This window comes from Triticum urartu, chromosome 4A (assembly GCF_056163025.1).
Source record: "Triticum urartu cultivar PI428250 chromosome 4A, HENAU_Tu73, whole genome shotgun sequence".
NCBI classification, from domain to species: Eukaryota; Viridiplantae; Streptophyta; class Magnoliopsida; order Poales; family Poaceae; genus Triticum; species Triticum urartu.
This window is the reverse complement of record NC_141876.1, coordinates 43,092,647-43,107,694: the sequence shown is the minus strand read 5'-3', so window position 1 is coordinate 43,107,694 and position 15,048 is coordinate 43,092,647.

Below are 15,048 nucleotides of genomic sequence, written 5' to 3'. Positions count from 1 at the left end.
TGCCTTATGTTCTAGTTCGAGAGGTAAGTGACATGCTTTTCCAGATACCATTTTATACGGAGACATACCCATAGGATTTTTATATGCAGTTCTATAGGCCCATAATGCATCAGCAAGTTTCTTGGACCAATTCTTTCTAGACCTATTGACAGTCTTTTGCAAAATTAATTCGAGTTCCCTATTACTCAATTCTACTTGACCACTAGACTGTGGGTGATATGGAGATGCAATTCTATGATTGACGTCATATTTAGCAAGCATTCTACGGAAAGCACCATGAATAAAATGTGAACCACCATCAGTCATTAAATATCTAGGGACCCCAAACCTCGGAAAAATAACTTCTTTAAGCATTTTAATAGAAGTGTTATGATCAGCACTACTAGTTGGAATAGCTTCTACCCACTTAGTAACGTAATCAACAACAACTAAAATATGTGTATATCCATTAGAGGCAGGAAAAGGTCCCATATAATCAAAGCCCCAAACGTCAAACGGTTCAATAACAAGTGAATAATTCATAGGCATTTCTTGACGTCTACTAATATTACCAATTCTTTGACATTCATCACAAGATAGGACAAACTTACGAGCATCATTGAAGAGAGTAGGCCAATAAAAACTGGATTGCAATACCTTATGTGCAGTTCTATCTCCAGCATGGTGTCCTCCATAAGCCTCGGAGTGACACTTGCGTAGGATCTGTTCCTGTTCATGCTCAGGTACACAACGTCTAATAATACCATCTACTCCTTCTTTATAAAGATGTGGGTCATCCCAAAAGTAATGTCTCAAATCATAGAAGAACTTTTTCTTTTGTTGGTATGTGAAGCTAGGTGGTATAAATTTAGCAACTATGTAATTAGCATAATCAGCATACCAAGGGGTACTACGAGAAGTACTTATGACATTTAATTGTTCATCAGGAAAGCTATCATCAATAGGTAGTGGGTCATTAAGAACATTCTCTAACCTAGATAAGTTGTCTGCAACGGGGTTTTCAGCTCCCTTTCTATCAATATATGCAAATCAAATTCTTGTAGCAGGAGAACCCATCTAATAAGTCTAGATTTAGCATCTTTCTTTTCCATAAGGTATTTAATAGCAGCATGATCAGTGTGAATAGTTACTTTAGGATCAACAATATAAGGTCTGAACTTATCACAAGCAAATACAACTGCTAAAAGTTCTTTTTCAGTAGTAGCATAATTTCTTTGAGCATTGTCTAGAGTCTTACTAGCATAATGGATAACATTTAATTTCTTATCAACTCTTTGCCCTAGAACAGCACCTACGGCATAATCACTAGCATCACACATAATTTCAAAGGGTAAATTCCAATCAGGTGGCTGAACAATAGGTGCAGAGACTAATGCTTTCTTAAGTATTTCAAATGCTTCTACACAATCATAATCAAAGACAAATGGTATATCTTTTTGTAATAAATTAGTCAGAGGCCGAGAAATTTTTGAGAAGTCCTTAATGAACCTCCTATAAAATCTGGCGTGACCAAGGAAACTTCTTATACCTTTAATGTCCTTGGGACATGGCATCTTTTCAATAGCATCAACCTTGGCTTTATCAACTTCAATACCTCTTTCAGAAACTTTATGCCCCAAGACAATACCTTCATTAACCATAAAGTGGCACTTTTCCCAATTCAAGACAAGATTAGTTTCTTCACATCTCTGCAAAACTCGATCAAGATTGCTCAAGCAATCATCAAAAGAAGATCCATAGACGGAAAAGTCGTCCATGAAAACCTCACAAATCTTTTCACAAAAGTCAGAGAATATATCCATCATGCATCTTTGAAAGGTAGCAGGTGCATTACATAAACCAAAAGGCATACGTCTATAAGCAAAAGTACCAAAAGGGCATGTAAAAGTAGTCTTTGATTGATCTTTAGCCGACACAGGTATTTGAGAGAAACCAGAATAACCATCTAGAAAGCAGTAATGTGTATGTTTGCATAATCTTTCTAGCATTTGATCGATAAAAGGTAAGGGGTAATGATCTTTCTTAGTAGCCTTATTTAATTTGTGGAAATCAATTACCATCCTATAACCTGTAATAATTCTTTGTGGAATCAATTCATCTTTATCATTAGGAACAACAGTAATACCTCCCTTCTTAGGGACACAATGAACATGACTTACCCACTGACTATCAGCAACGGGATAAATTATACCTGCCTCCAGAAGCTTTAGTATTTCTTTTCTTACCACTTCTTTCATTTTAGGATTCAGACGTCGTTGAGGATCACGAACTGGTTTGGCATCTGCTTCCAAATTTATTTTATATTGACATAGAGTGGGGCTAATGCCCTTAAGATCATCAAGAGTATATCCAATAGCAGCACGGTGCTTCTTCAGAGTTTTCAATAATCTTTCTTCTTCATGATCTAAAAGGTTAGCACTAATAATAACAGGATATATCTTCTTTTCATCAAGATAAGCATATTTAAGATTATCAGGCAACGGTTTAAGCTCAAACACGGGATCACCCTTAGGTGGAGGGGGATGCCCTAGGGTTTCAACCGGAAAATTGTGTTTCAGAATAGGTTCCTGTTTAAAGAATACTTCATCTATTTCCCTTCTTTCATTCATAAACATATCATTCTCATGGTCTAGCAAATATTGTTCTAAAGGATCACTAGGAGGTACATCAATAGAAGCAAGACCAATAATTTCATCCTTACTAGGCAATTCTTCTTCACGGTGTTGTTTACTAAATTTAGAGAAATTAAACTCATGAGTCATATCATCTAAGCCGACAGTAACAACATCCCTTGTGCAATCTATGGTAGCATTAACAGTATTTAAGAAGGGTCTACCAAATATAATGGGACAAAAGCTATCTTGTGGGGAACCAAGAACAAGAAAATCAACAGGATATTTAGTTTTCCCACACAAGACTTCAACATCTCTAACAATTCCCATTGGTGAAATAGTATCTCTATTAGCAAGTTTAATAGTAACATTAATTTCTTCTAACTCAACAGGTGCAATTTCATGCATAATTTCTTTGTATAAGTCAATAGGTATTGCACTAGCACTAGCACCCATATCACATAAGCCATGATAACAATGATCTCCTATTTTAACAGAAATAACAGGCATGCCTACCACATGTCTATTTTTATCTTTAGCACAAGGTTTAGCAATTCTAGCAGTTTCACCGCAGAACTGAATAACATGCCCATCAATATTATCAGACAAGAGATCTTTAACAATAGCAATATTAGGCTCTACTTTAACTTGCTCAGGAGGTGTATATGTTTTAATATTGCTTTTACGAACCACAGTTGAAGCTTTAGCATGATCCTTTATTCTAACAGGGAAAGGTGGTTTCTCAACATAAGAAGTGGGAACAATAGGATCATTATAAGTGACAGTCTTTTCTTCAACTTTAATAGGTGCAACTACTTTTACTTCTATGGGAGGATGATATTTAAAACACTTCTCCTTAGGGAGATCAACATAAGTAGCAAAAGATTCACAGAAAGAAGCTACTATCTCAGAATCAAGTCCATATTTAGTGCTAAACTTACAGAAAATATCGGTATCCATAAAAGATTTAACACAATCAAACTTAGGTGTCATACCTGACTCCTTACCATTGTCGAGGTCCCAATCTTCAGAGTTGTGTTTAATTCTATCCAATAAATCCCATCTAAATCCAATAGTCTTCATCATAAAATAGCTAGCACAAGAAGTATCGAGCATGGTGCGATTATTTTCAGAAAGCCGAGCATAAATTTTTTGAAGAATTGTTTCTCTTGGGAGCTCATGATTGGGGCATGAATATAACATTGATTTAAGCCTCCCCCAAGCTTGAGAGATGCTTTCTCCTTCGCGAGGCCAAAAATTATATATATAATTGCGATCACGATGAACACGATGCATAGGGTAATACTTTTGATGAAATTCCAATTTCAATCTTCTATAATTCCATGATCTCGTATCATCACATAGCCTATACCATATCAATGCGTCTCCCTTCAAAGATAAAGGGAAGACCTTCTTCTTAGAAACATCATCGGGTATACCTGCAAGCTTAAATAATCCACAAACTTCATCCACATATATTAGGTGTTCATCAGGATGCTTTGTTACATCTCCTGTAAAAGGATTAGCTAGCAGTTTTTCTATCATACCCGAAGGATACTCATAAGGAATTTCATTTTCAATAGGTTCAGTAGGTTGAGGAGAAACTCTTTGCTCCTACAAAAAGGATTACTTTCCATAGTAACAAGTGACAATAAATTTCAGCACACTATATAAATTTTTCCTTACCAAATTCCACCTACAAAAGGCGCTTCACTCCTCGGCAACGGCGCCAGAAAAGAGTCTTGATGACCCACAAGTATAGGGGATCTATCATAGTCCTTTCGATAAGTAAGAGTGTCGAACCCAACGAGGAGCAGAAGGAAATGATAAGCGGTTTTAAGCAAGGTATTCTCTGCAAGTACTGAAATAAGTGGTAATAGATAGTTTTGTGATAAGATAATTTGTAACGAGCAACAAGTAACAAAAGTAAATAAAGTGCAGCAAGGTGGCCCAATCCTTTTTGTAGCAAAGGACAAGCATGTACAAACTCTTATATAAGGAAAAGCGCTCCCGAGGACACATGGGAATATCGTCAAGCTAGTTTTCATCACGTTCATATGATTCGCGTTCGGTACTTTGATAATTTGACATGTGGGTGGACCGGTGCTTGGGTTCTGTTCTTACTTGAACAAGCATCCCACTTATGATTAACCTCTATTGCAAGCATCCGCAACTACAACAAAAGTATTAAGGTAAACCTAGTCATAGCATGAATCATATGGATCCAAATCAGCCCCTTACGAAGCAACGCATAAACTAGGGTTTAAGCTTCTGTCACTCTAGCAACCCATCATCTACTTATTACCTCCCAATGCCTTCCTCTAGGCCCGAATAATGGTGAAGTGTTATGTAGTCGACGTTCACATAACACCACTAGAGGCTAGACAACATACATCTTATTAAAATACCGAACGAATACCAAATTCACATGACTACTAATAGCAAGACTTCTCCCTTGTCCTCAGGAACAAACGTAACTACTCACAAAGCATATTCATGTTCATAATCAGAGGGGTAATAATGTGCATAAATGATCTGAACATATGATCTTCCACCAATTAAACCAACTAGCATCAACTACAAGGAGTAATTAACACTACTAGCAACCTACTAGCACCAATCCCGGAATTGGAGACAAGAATTGGATACAAGAGATGAACTAGGGTTTTGAGATGAGATGGTGCTGATGAAGATGTTGATGGAGATTGCCCTCTCTCGATGAGAGGAGCGTTGGTGATGATGATGGCGATGATTTCCCCCTCCGGGAGGGAAGTTTCCCCGACAGAACAGCTCTGCCGGAGCCCTAGATTGGTTCCGCCAAGGTTCCGCCTCGTGGCGGCGGAGTTTCGTCCCGAAAGGTTGCTTCTTATTTTTTTCTCGACGAAAGACTTCACATAGGAGAAGATGGTCATCGAAGAGCCACCAGGGGGCCCACGAGGTAGGGGGCGCGCCCTAGGGGGGCGCGCCCCCACCCTCGTGGAAAGGGTGTGGGCCCCCTGGTCTTCATCTTTGGCGAGGATTTTTCATTATTTATTATAAGGTATTCCGTGGAGTTTTAGGACTTTTGGAGTTGTGCAGAATAGGTCTCTAATATTTGCTCCTTTTCCAGCCCAGAATTCCAACTGCCGGCATTCTCCCTCCTTATGTAAACCTTGTAAAATAAGAGAGAATAGCCATAAGTATTGTGACACAATGTGAAATAACAGCCCATAATGCAATAAATATCGATATAAAAGCATTGTGCAAAATGGACGTATCAATGGGCATGTTCATTCAAAAATTACATCCTTGGCACACTCATCTGCCACTAAGCGGGAACCCTTCAGGACGCTCTCATAGTAATTCTCGGGGCAGCGATGCTCCTTGCCCTTCGGTGGCCCCTCCTTCACAAGCTTCACGGCGTCCAACTTCGCCCAGTGCAACTTCGCCTGGGCAAAAGCCCTGCGTGCACCTTCGATGCAGACGGACCGCTTGATGACTTCAAGCCATGGGCAGGCTTCCACCAGCCATCTCAGCAGACCGAAGTAGCTGCCGGACAGGGGCTCGCCAGGCCACATCTGGACTATAAGGCCCCTCATGGCCTGTTCGGCCGCCTTGTGAAGTTTGACCAACTGCTTCAGCTGGTCGCTCAAGGACACGGAGTGTTCGGTCCCAGTATACTGAGACCAGAACAACTTCTCCATTGAGCTCCCCTCCTCAGCCCGGTAAAACTCCGCGGCATCCAGCACACTGCGGGGAAGATCTGCAAACGCTCCTGGAGATCTCCGAACTCGGGTAAGAAAAAGGAAAGTCTCCTTCACATGATTGCTTTGCATATTGAATGCCTTACCCGCTGCTATCTTCTTCGCCGCATCAATCTCCTGGAGGGCCTTGTGGGCTTCGGCCTTGGCGCTCCGGATGCTTTCAAGTGCCTGCACGAGCTCGGACTCTCGCGTCTTGGAGTCAAGCTCCAAGAACTCGTGGTTTTTGGCGAGAGCCTCGAGCTCTTGCTGCACCTCGCCAACTCGGGCTTCTTGTTTCTCCCGTTCAATGCGTTCTTTGGCCGCTTTGTCTTCGGCTGCGGACAACGCCTTCCTCAGGGTCTCCACCTCGGTCGTGGCCCCTGACAAATTCATGATGATCCTATTACTTTACACCGAACTTCTTTTTAACTATATAAACTGGGGTATATCTTACCTTTGCTCTCTTCGAGTTGCCCCTTGGTAAGGCCGAGCTCATCCTCGGATCGCTTCAGGGCCTACTTCAGCACAGAGACCTCCGCAGTACGTGCAGCAGCGGCCAGCAGGGAAGCCTGCACATACGCATAGACATACTCTAATTAGACTCCTGAGTTATCATTTGATACTCTATTCGACTTTTCTTCGCGAACGCCGAACAGAGCATCAGGGGCTACTATCCATGCGGTAACATTTTTATATTTTGAACACTTACCTCAAAGCCTGTTAGGAGGCTGGCGCAAGTTTCGGTCAGTCCATTTTTGGCGGACTGAACCTTCTTGACCACCGCACTCATGATAGTGCGTTGTTCTTCATCGATGGACGCTTTGTGAAGCGCTTCCAGCAAGTTGTCCGGTGCCTCTGGTTGGACAGAGGACACTGACACGGATGGTTGCCCCCCTTAATGGGGGACCGCCTTCCGGAGTCCGGAACCATCGAAGGTTTCAGCGCAGTGTCCGGCTGGGGCCCGAACTCGAAGCCCGTAGGAGCCTCGCTCCCTTGATACCCAGGGTCGGGGAGGTCGCCGTGAGGTGCCCCCAGGATCACCTCCCCTTGGGTCGGTGCCTTTTGAGACACCACCTCAGCGTTGTTCGTAGGGCGAGGGGTGGAAGCCGTCAGAGGAGAACCGCTGTTCATATCCGACGAGCCCAAAGAGCCGCTCGACGAGGGTACGGCGAGATGAGCTCGGGCCGGACTACATAGTCATGTTCGGCATGAGCAAAGGCAGTACAATAAAACATACCATGAAGTACTATGGTGTCCGGACACTTACGACTTCGCTAGGGGCTTGTCCCTGGGTAGCCACTCATCGCCGCTGTCGGCGGCCATCGTGGCACAGTCCGGAGGGAGGGTGTTTCCCTTCTTGGACCCTTCGGCCTCCCCGGATGGGTCGGCCTTCCTTTTCTTGTCTTCCCCGGCTGGGGGGGGGGACTTTTCTCCTCCTCCTCGTTTCCGTGGGAGGAGTGCATGTCGGACTCATCGGACGATGAGTCCGATAGAACCACCTTGCGCCGGAGACCCTTTCGGGTCCCCGAGGCCTTCTCCTTGGCCGTCTTTTCTGGTACCTCGTAAGGTGCCGGAGTCAGCATCTTCATTAGAAGAGCATTTTCAGGATCTTCGGGCAGGGGGGCTGGGCAATCAAGCTGCTCCGCTGTCTTTATCCAGTCATGTTAATGACATGAAAGCTTAGATCCAGCACATAACCAAACCAGGGCACATAAATACCCTGAGAGATATAAAAGCCTGCCGGATGGGCGCGGCGCTTTGCGCTGAGTCAACGGTCCTCGGTGAGGGAGGGAGGCATCTCGGTGCCCTTGAACAGCACCCTCCAGACGTCCTCGTGTGTCATGTCATAGAGCTCTCGCAGCATCTGGTGCTGGGCCGAGTCGAACTCCCACAAAACAAATGCCCGTCGTTGGAACGGAAGGATCCGGCGGAAGAGCATAACCTGGACCACATTGACGAGCTTGATTTTCTTCTTCGTCATGTTCTGGATGCAGGTCTGGAGTCCGGCCAGCTCTACCGAAGAACCCCAAGACATGCCCTTCTTTTCCCAGGAGGTGAGCCGCGTGGGGATTCCGGATCAAAATTTGGGGGTCGCCACCCAGTTGGAGTCGCGCGGCTCGGTGATGTAGAACCACCACGATTGCCACCCCTTTATGGTATCCACGTAGGTACCCTCGAGACAGGTGACATTAGGCATCTTGCCCACCATGGTGCCTCCGCATTCTGCTTGCTGGCCACCCACCACCTTCGGTTTGACATTGAAGGTTTTCAGCCATAGGCCGAAGTGGGCCCTGATGCGGAGGTAGGCCTCGCACATGACGATAAACGCCGAGATGTTGAGGATGAAGTTGGGGGCCAGATCATGAAAATCCAGCCCGTAGTAGAACATGAGCCCGCGGACAAACGGGTGGAGAGGAAATCCCAGTCCACGGACAAAATGGGTAAGAAAAACTACCCTCTCATGGGGTTCGGGCGTTGGGACGATCTGCCCCGCATTCTGCAGCCGCTGCGCGATATTCACAGCTAGGTATCCGGCTTCCCGTAACTTTTTGATGTTCTCCTCCGTGACGGAGGAGACCATCCACTTGCCTCCTGCTCCGGACATGATTGGAGTGGTTCGAGAAGAAGAACGCGACCTTGGGCGGTAGAGCTTGGGTGTGCGGGAATGGGTAAGCGAGAAGGAAGAAGGCGTTGGTGAAAAAAGTAAATCTTTGTCCCTTTATAAGGGCGGAGGAGGCGATGAGTCTCCCCACTTGCCTCGCAAAACCGCTTATTCCCCAGGCACCATAATTGATGGCGCGGTTGGGTTACCCATGTCTGTATTGATGAGAAACCCGTGATAAGGGGAACACGATCTCTGCTTTGACAAGACGTATCAGGAAAACCGCCTTGCGATATGTGCGGAGCTGGTTGAGAAAAGCGGTTCGAATAATAACCGGGCCATGAAGTGATGTCATACTATCGAAATGTGTTAGCAGATTAGATTTGTGGAAGTATTATTCTCTCTACGGTGGTATGTGGAACTTATTTTGCAGGGTCGGACACTATCCTTGTATTCAAACTCTTCCATGGTGTACTCGGAGGAGGAACCCGCCTTGCAATGCCGAAGACAACACTGCGCGTCGGACTCATCGTCATTGAAGCCTGGTTCAGGGGCTACTCAGGGAGTCCTGGATTAGGGGGTCTCTGGACAGCCGGACTATATCCTTTGGCCGGACTGTTGGACTATGAAGATACAAGATTGAAGACTTCGTCTCGTGTCTGTATGGGACTCTACTTGGCGTGGAAGGCAAGCTAGGCGATACGGATATGTATATCTCCTCCTTTGTAACCGACCTTGTGTAACCCTAGCCCCCTCCGGTGTCTATATAAACCAGAGGGTTTTAGTCCGTAGGACAACATACAATCATACCATAGGCTAGCTTCTAGGGTTTAGCCTCTCTGATCTCGTGGTAGATCAACTCTCGTAATACTCATATCATCAAGAACAATCAAGCAGGACGTAGGGTTTTACCTCCATCAAGAGGGCCCGAACCTGGGTAAACATCGGGTCCCCTGCCTCCTGTTACCATCCGCCTTAGACGCACAGTTCAGGACCCCCTACCCGGGATCCGCCGGTTTTGACACCGACAGTCACAAACAGCCCTAGAGTTCGTACTAGAATAACACAGACACAAATCAACCAAAACCCTAATGTCACCTAGATACTCCAATGTCACCTCAAGTATCCGTGGGTATGATTATACGATATGCATCACACAATCTCAGATTCATCTATTCAACCAACACATACAACCTCAAAGAGTGCCCCAAAGTTTCTACCGGAGAATCACGACGAAAACATGTGCCAACCCCTATGCATAGGTTCATGGGCGGAACCCGCAAGTTGATCACCAAAACATACATCAAGTGAATCACGTGATATCCCATTGTCACCACAGATACGCACGGCAAGACATACATCAAGTGTTCTCAAATCTTTAAAGACTCAATCCGATAAGATAACTTCAAAGGGGAGACTCAATCCATTACAAGAGAGTAGAGGGGGGAAGAAACATCATAGGATCCAAATATAATAGCAAAGCTCGCGATACATCAAGATCGTATCACCTCAAGAACATAAGAGAGAGAGAGATCAAACACATAGCTACTGGTACATACCCTCAGCCCCGAGGGAGAACTACTCCCTCCTCGTCATGGAGAGCACCGGGATGATGAAGATGGCCACCAGAGAAGGATTCCCCCTCCGGCAGGGTGCCGGAACGGGTCTAGATTGGTTTTCGGTGGCTACGGAGGCTTCCGGTGGCGGAACTCCTGATCTATTGTGCTCCCCGATCGTTTTAGGGTATATGGAGATATATAGGCGGAAGAAGTACATCAGGGGAGCCACGAGGGGCCCACAAGGGTGGAGAGCGCACCCACCCCCTACCTCGTGGCCTCCTCGAAGCTTCCCTTACGTGGACTCCAAGTCTCCCGGGTTGCTTTCCTTCCAAAAATAAGTTCGTGAAGTTTCAGGTCAATTGGACTCTGTTTGATTTTCCTTTTCTGCGATACTCTAAAACAAGGAAAAAACAGAAACTGGCACTGGCCTCTGGGTCAATAGGTTAGTTCCAAAAATAATATAAAAGTGTATAATAAAGCCCATAAACATCCAAAACACATAATATAATAGCATGGAACAATCAAAAATTATAGATACGTTGGAGACGTATCATGCCGCGCCTCGAAGAAGGAGATCAAAGGTGCAAGATGATATTGGCCATATCATGTCACTTTATGATTTGCATGTGATGTTTGTCATGTTTACATCTTATTTGCTTAGAACGACGATAGCATAAATAAGATGATCCCTCACTAAAATTTCAAGAAAGTGTTCCCCCTAACTGCGCACCGTTGCGAAGGTTCGTTGTTTTGAAGCACCACGTGATGATCGGGTGTGATAGATTCTAACGTTCGAATACAATGGGTGTAAGCCAGATTTACACATGCAAAACACTTAGGTTGACTTGACGAGCCTAGCATGTACAGACATGGCCTCGAAACACGAGAGACCGAAAGGTCGAACATGAGTCGTATAGTAGATACGATCAACATGGAGATGTTCACCGTTGATGACTAGTCTGTCTCACATGATGATCGGACACGACCTAGTCGATTCGGATCATGTATCACTTACATGACTAGAGGGATGTCTATCTGAGTGGGAGTTCATTGAATAATTTGATTAGATGAACTTAATTATCATGAACATAGTCTAAATTGTCTTTGCAAATTATGTTGTGGATTAATAGCTCATGCTTTAGCTCTTTGTTTTAATACGTTCCTAGAGAAAGACTAAGTTGAAATATATTGTAAGCAATTGTGCGGACTAGGGCCGTAGTCTGAGGATTGTCCTCACTGCTACACAGAAGGCTTCTGTCCTTGATGCACCGCTTGGTGTGCCAACCCCTCTGACGTTGTCTGTGGATGTTGTGAACATCTGGTAGACACGTTCTGATGACTACCTGATAGTTTAGTGCGCCATGCTTTATGTCTTAGAGTCGGGGCTCCAAAAGCGTTTTGAACACCATAGAACATATGAGATGTTCGAAGAGCTGAAATTGGTATTTCAGGCTCATGCCCGTGTTGAGAGGTTGAGACCTCTGACAAGACCTTTGCCTACAAGATGGAGGAGAATATCTCAGCAGTGAGCATGTGCTCAGAATGTTTGGGTACTTCAATCACTTGAATCAAGTGGGAGTTAATCTTCCAGATAAGAGAGTGATTGACAAAAGTTCTTCAGTTGCTATCACCAAGCTACTAGAGTTTCGTGATGAACTATAACATGCAAGGGAAGATAATCTTGGAGCTGTTCATCATGCTTAAGGCTATAAAGGTAGAAATCAAGAAGGAGCATCAAGTGTAGATGGTTAACAAGAGCACTGGTTTGAAAGAAGGGCAAGGGCAAGAAGGGAAACTTCTTGAATGGCAAGCCAGTTGCCGCTCCAGTGAAGAAACCCAAGAACCCAAACCCGAGACAAAGTGCTTCAATTAGGGGAACGGTCACTGATAGCGAAACTGCCTCAAATACTTGGTAGATAAGAAGGCTTTCAACTTCAACAAAAGTATATTTGATATATGTGTGTTATTGATGTGTACCTTACTAGTACTCCTAGTAGCACCTATGTATTAGATACCGGTTCAGTTGCTAATATTGGTAACTCGAAACAAAAGCTACGGAATTAACGGAGACTAGCTAAGGGCGAGGTGACGATGTGTGTTGGAAGTGTTTCCAAGGTTGATGTGATCACCATCGCACGCTCCCTCTACCTTCAGGAATAGTGTTGAACCTAGATAAATGTCATTTGCATTGGTGTCTGCGTTGAGCATGAACATGATTAGATCATGTTTATTGCAATACGGTTATTCATTTAAGTCAGAGAATAATGGTTATTCTGATTACATGAATAATACCTTCTATGGTCATGCACCCAATGTGAATGGTTTATTGAATCCTGGTCATAGTTATACACATGTTCATAACATTGACGCCAAAAGATGTAGAGTTGATAATGATAGTACCACTTTCATGTGGCACTGCCGCTTAAGTCATATTGATGTAAAGCGCATGAAAGAACGTCCATGCTAATGGACTTTTGAAGTCACTTGATTTTGAATCACTTGACACATGCGAACCATGCCTCTTTAGCAAGATGACTAAAACCCCGTTCTTTGGAACAAGAACGGGCAAGTGACTTGTTGGAAATCATACATGCTAATGTGTGCGGTCCGATGAGTGTTGACGCGCGCGGTGGATATCGTTATTTTCTCACCTTCACCGGTGAATTTAATAGATATGGGTATATTTACTTAATGAAGCATAAGTCTGAAATGTTTGAAAAGTTCAAGCAATTCCAGAGTTAAGTTGAGAATCATCGTAACAAGAAGATCAAGTTCCTTTGATCTGATCAAAGGGAAAGTAGAGTTTGGCAATCACTAAAGACAAGGTGGAATCGTTTCATAGTTGACGCCGCCTAGAACACCATAGCATGATGGTGTGTCCGAACGTCGTAATCGAACCTTATTGGATATGGTGTATGATGTCTCTTACCAATCTACTGCTATTTTTTGGGGGGTTATGCATTAAAGACAATTAAATTCACTTTAAATAGGGCACCATCTAAGTCTGTGGAGACGACACCGTATGAACTATGGTTTGGCAAGAGACCAAAGTTGTTGTTTCTTAAGGTTTGGGGCTACGATGCTTATGTCGATAGGCTTCGGTCAGAAAAGCTCGAACCCAAAGCGGAAAATTGTATCTTCATAGAATACCCAAACGAGACGATTGGGTATACCTTCTATCTCAGATCTAAGGGCAAAGTGTTTATCGCTAAGAACAGGTCCTTTCTCTAGAAAGAGAGTGGGAGGAAGATAGAACTTGATGAGGTTGTTGAACCTTCACTTCAACAAGAGAGTAGCGCAGCACAGCAAGATGTTTCTATGGCAACTACGTCAGTTGAAGAGAAAGCTAACGGTGATGATCATGAAGCTTCAGATCAAATTACTATTGAACCACGTAGGTCGACAAGGGTGTGTACAACTTCTCAGTGGTAACCCTGTCTTAAAGGTCATGTTGTTGGACAACGATGAACTTATGAGCTATGAAGAAGCTATGGTGGGCCCGGATTCCAACAAATGGCTAGAAGCCATGAAATCCGAGATAGGATCCATGTATGAGAACAAAGTATGGACTTTGGTGGACTTTCCCGATGAACGGTAAGCCATTGAGAATAAATGGATCTTTAAGAAGAAGACAGACGCTGATGGTAATGTCACCATTTGTGAAGCTCGACTTGTCTCAAAGAAGTTTCCGACAAGTTCAAGGAGTTGACTATGATGAGACTCTCTCAATCATAGCGATGCTAAAGTATGTTAGAACTATGTTAGCAGTTGCTGCATTTTCATTTACGAAATCAGGCAGATGGATGTCAAAACAAAGTTTCCTTGACGATTTTCGTGAGGAAAGGTTGTACTCCCTCCGTCCGAAAATACTTGTCATTGAAATTAATGTATCTAGATGTATTTTAGTTCTGGATACATCCATTTTCATCCATTTTGATGACAAGTATTTCCGGATGGAGGGAGTATGTGATACAACCAAAAGGTTTTTGTCAATCCTAAGGATGCTAAAAGGTATGCAAACTCCAGCGATCCTTCTATGAATTGGAGAAAGCATCTCGGAGTTGAAACATACGCTTTGATGAGGCAATCAAAGCATTTGGGTTTATACAAAGTTTGCAAGAAACTTGTATTTGCAAGAAAGTGAGTGGGAGCACTACAACATTTCTAATAGGTATATATGGATGACATATTGTTGATCGAAAATGATGTAGAATTTCTAGAAAGCATAAAGGGTTGTTTTAATGGAGTTTTTCAAAGGAAGACCTGTGTAAAACTGCTTACGTGTTGGGTATCAAGATCTATAGCGATAGATCAAGACGCCCGATAAGACTTTCACGGAGCACATACCTTGACATGATCTTAAAGGAGTTCAAGATGGATCAGTCAAAGAAGGAGTTCTTGCCTGAGTTTTGAGGTGTGAAGTTAAGACTTGAAGCTCGACCATGGCATAAGAAAGAGAAATGACGAAAGTCATCCCCTATGCCTTAGCCATAGGCTCTATACGATATGCCATGTTGTGTACCGCGATGTGCCTTGCCACGTGTCTGGCAAGG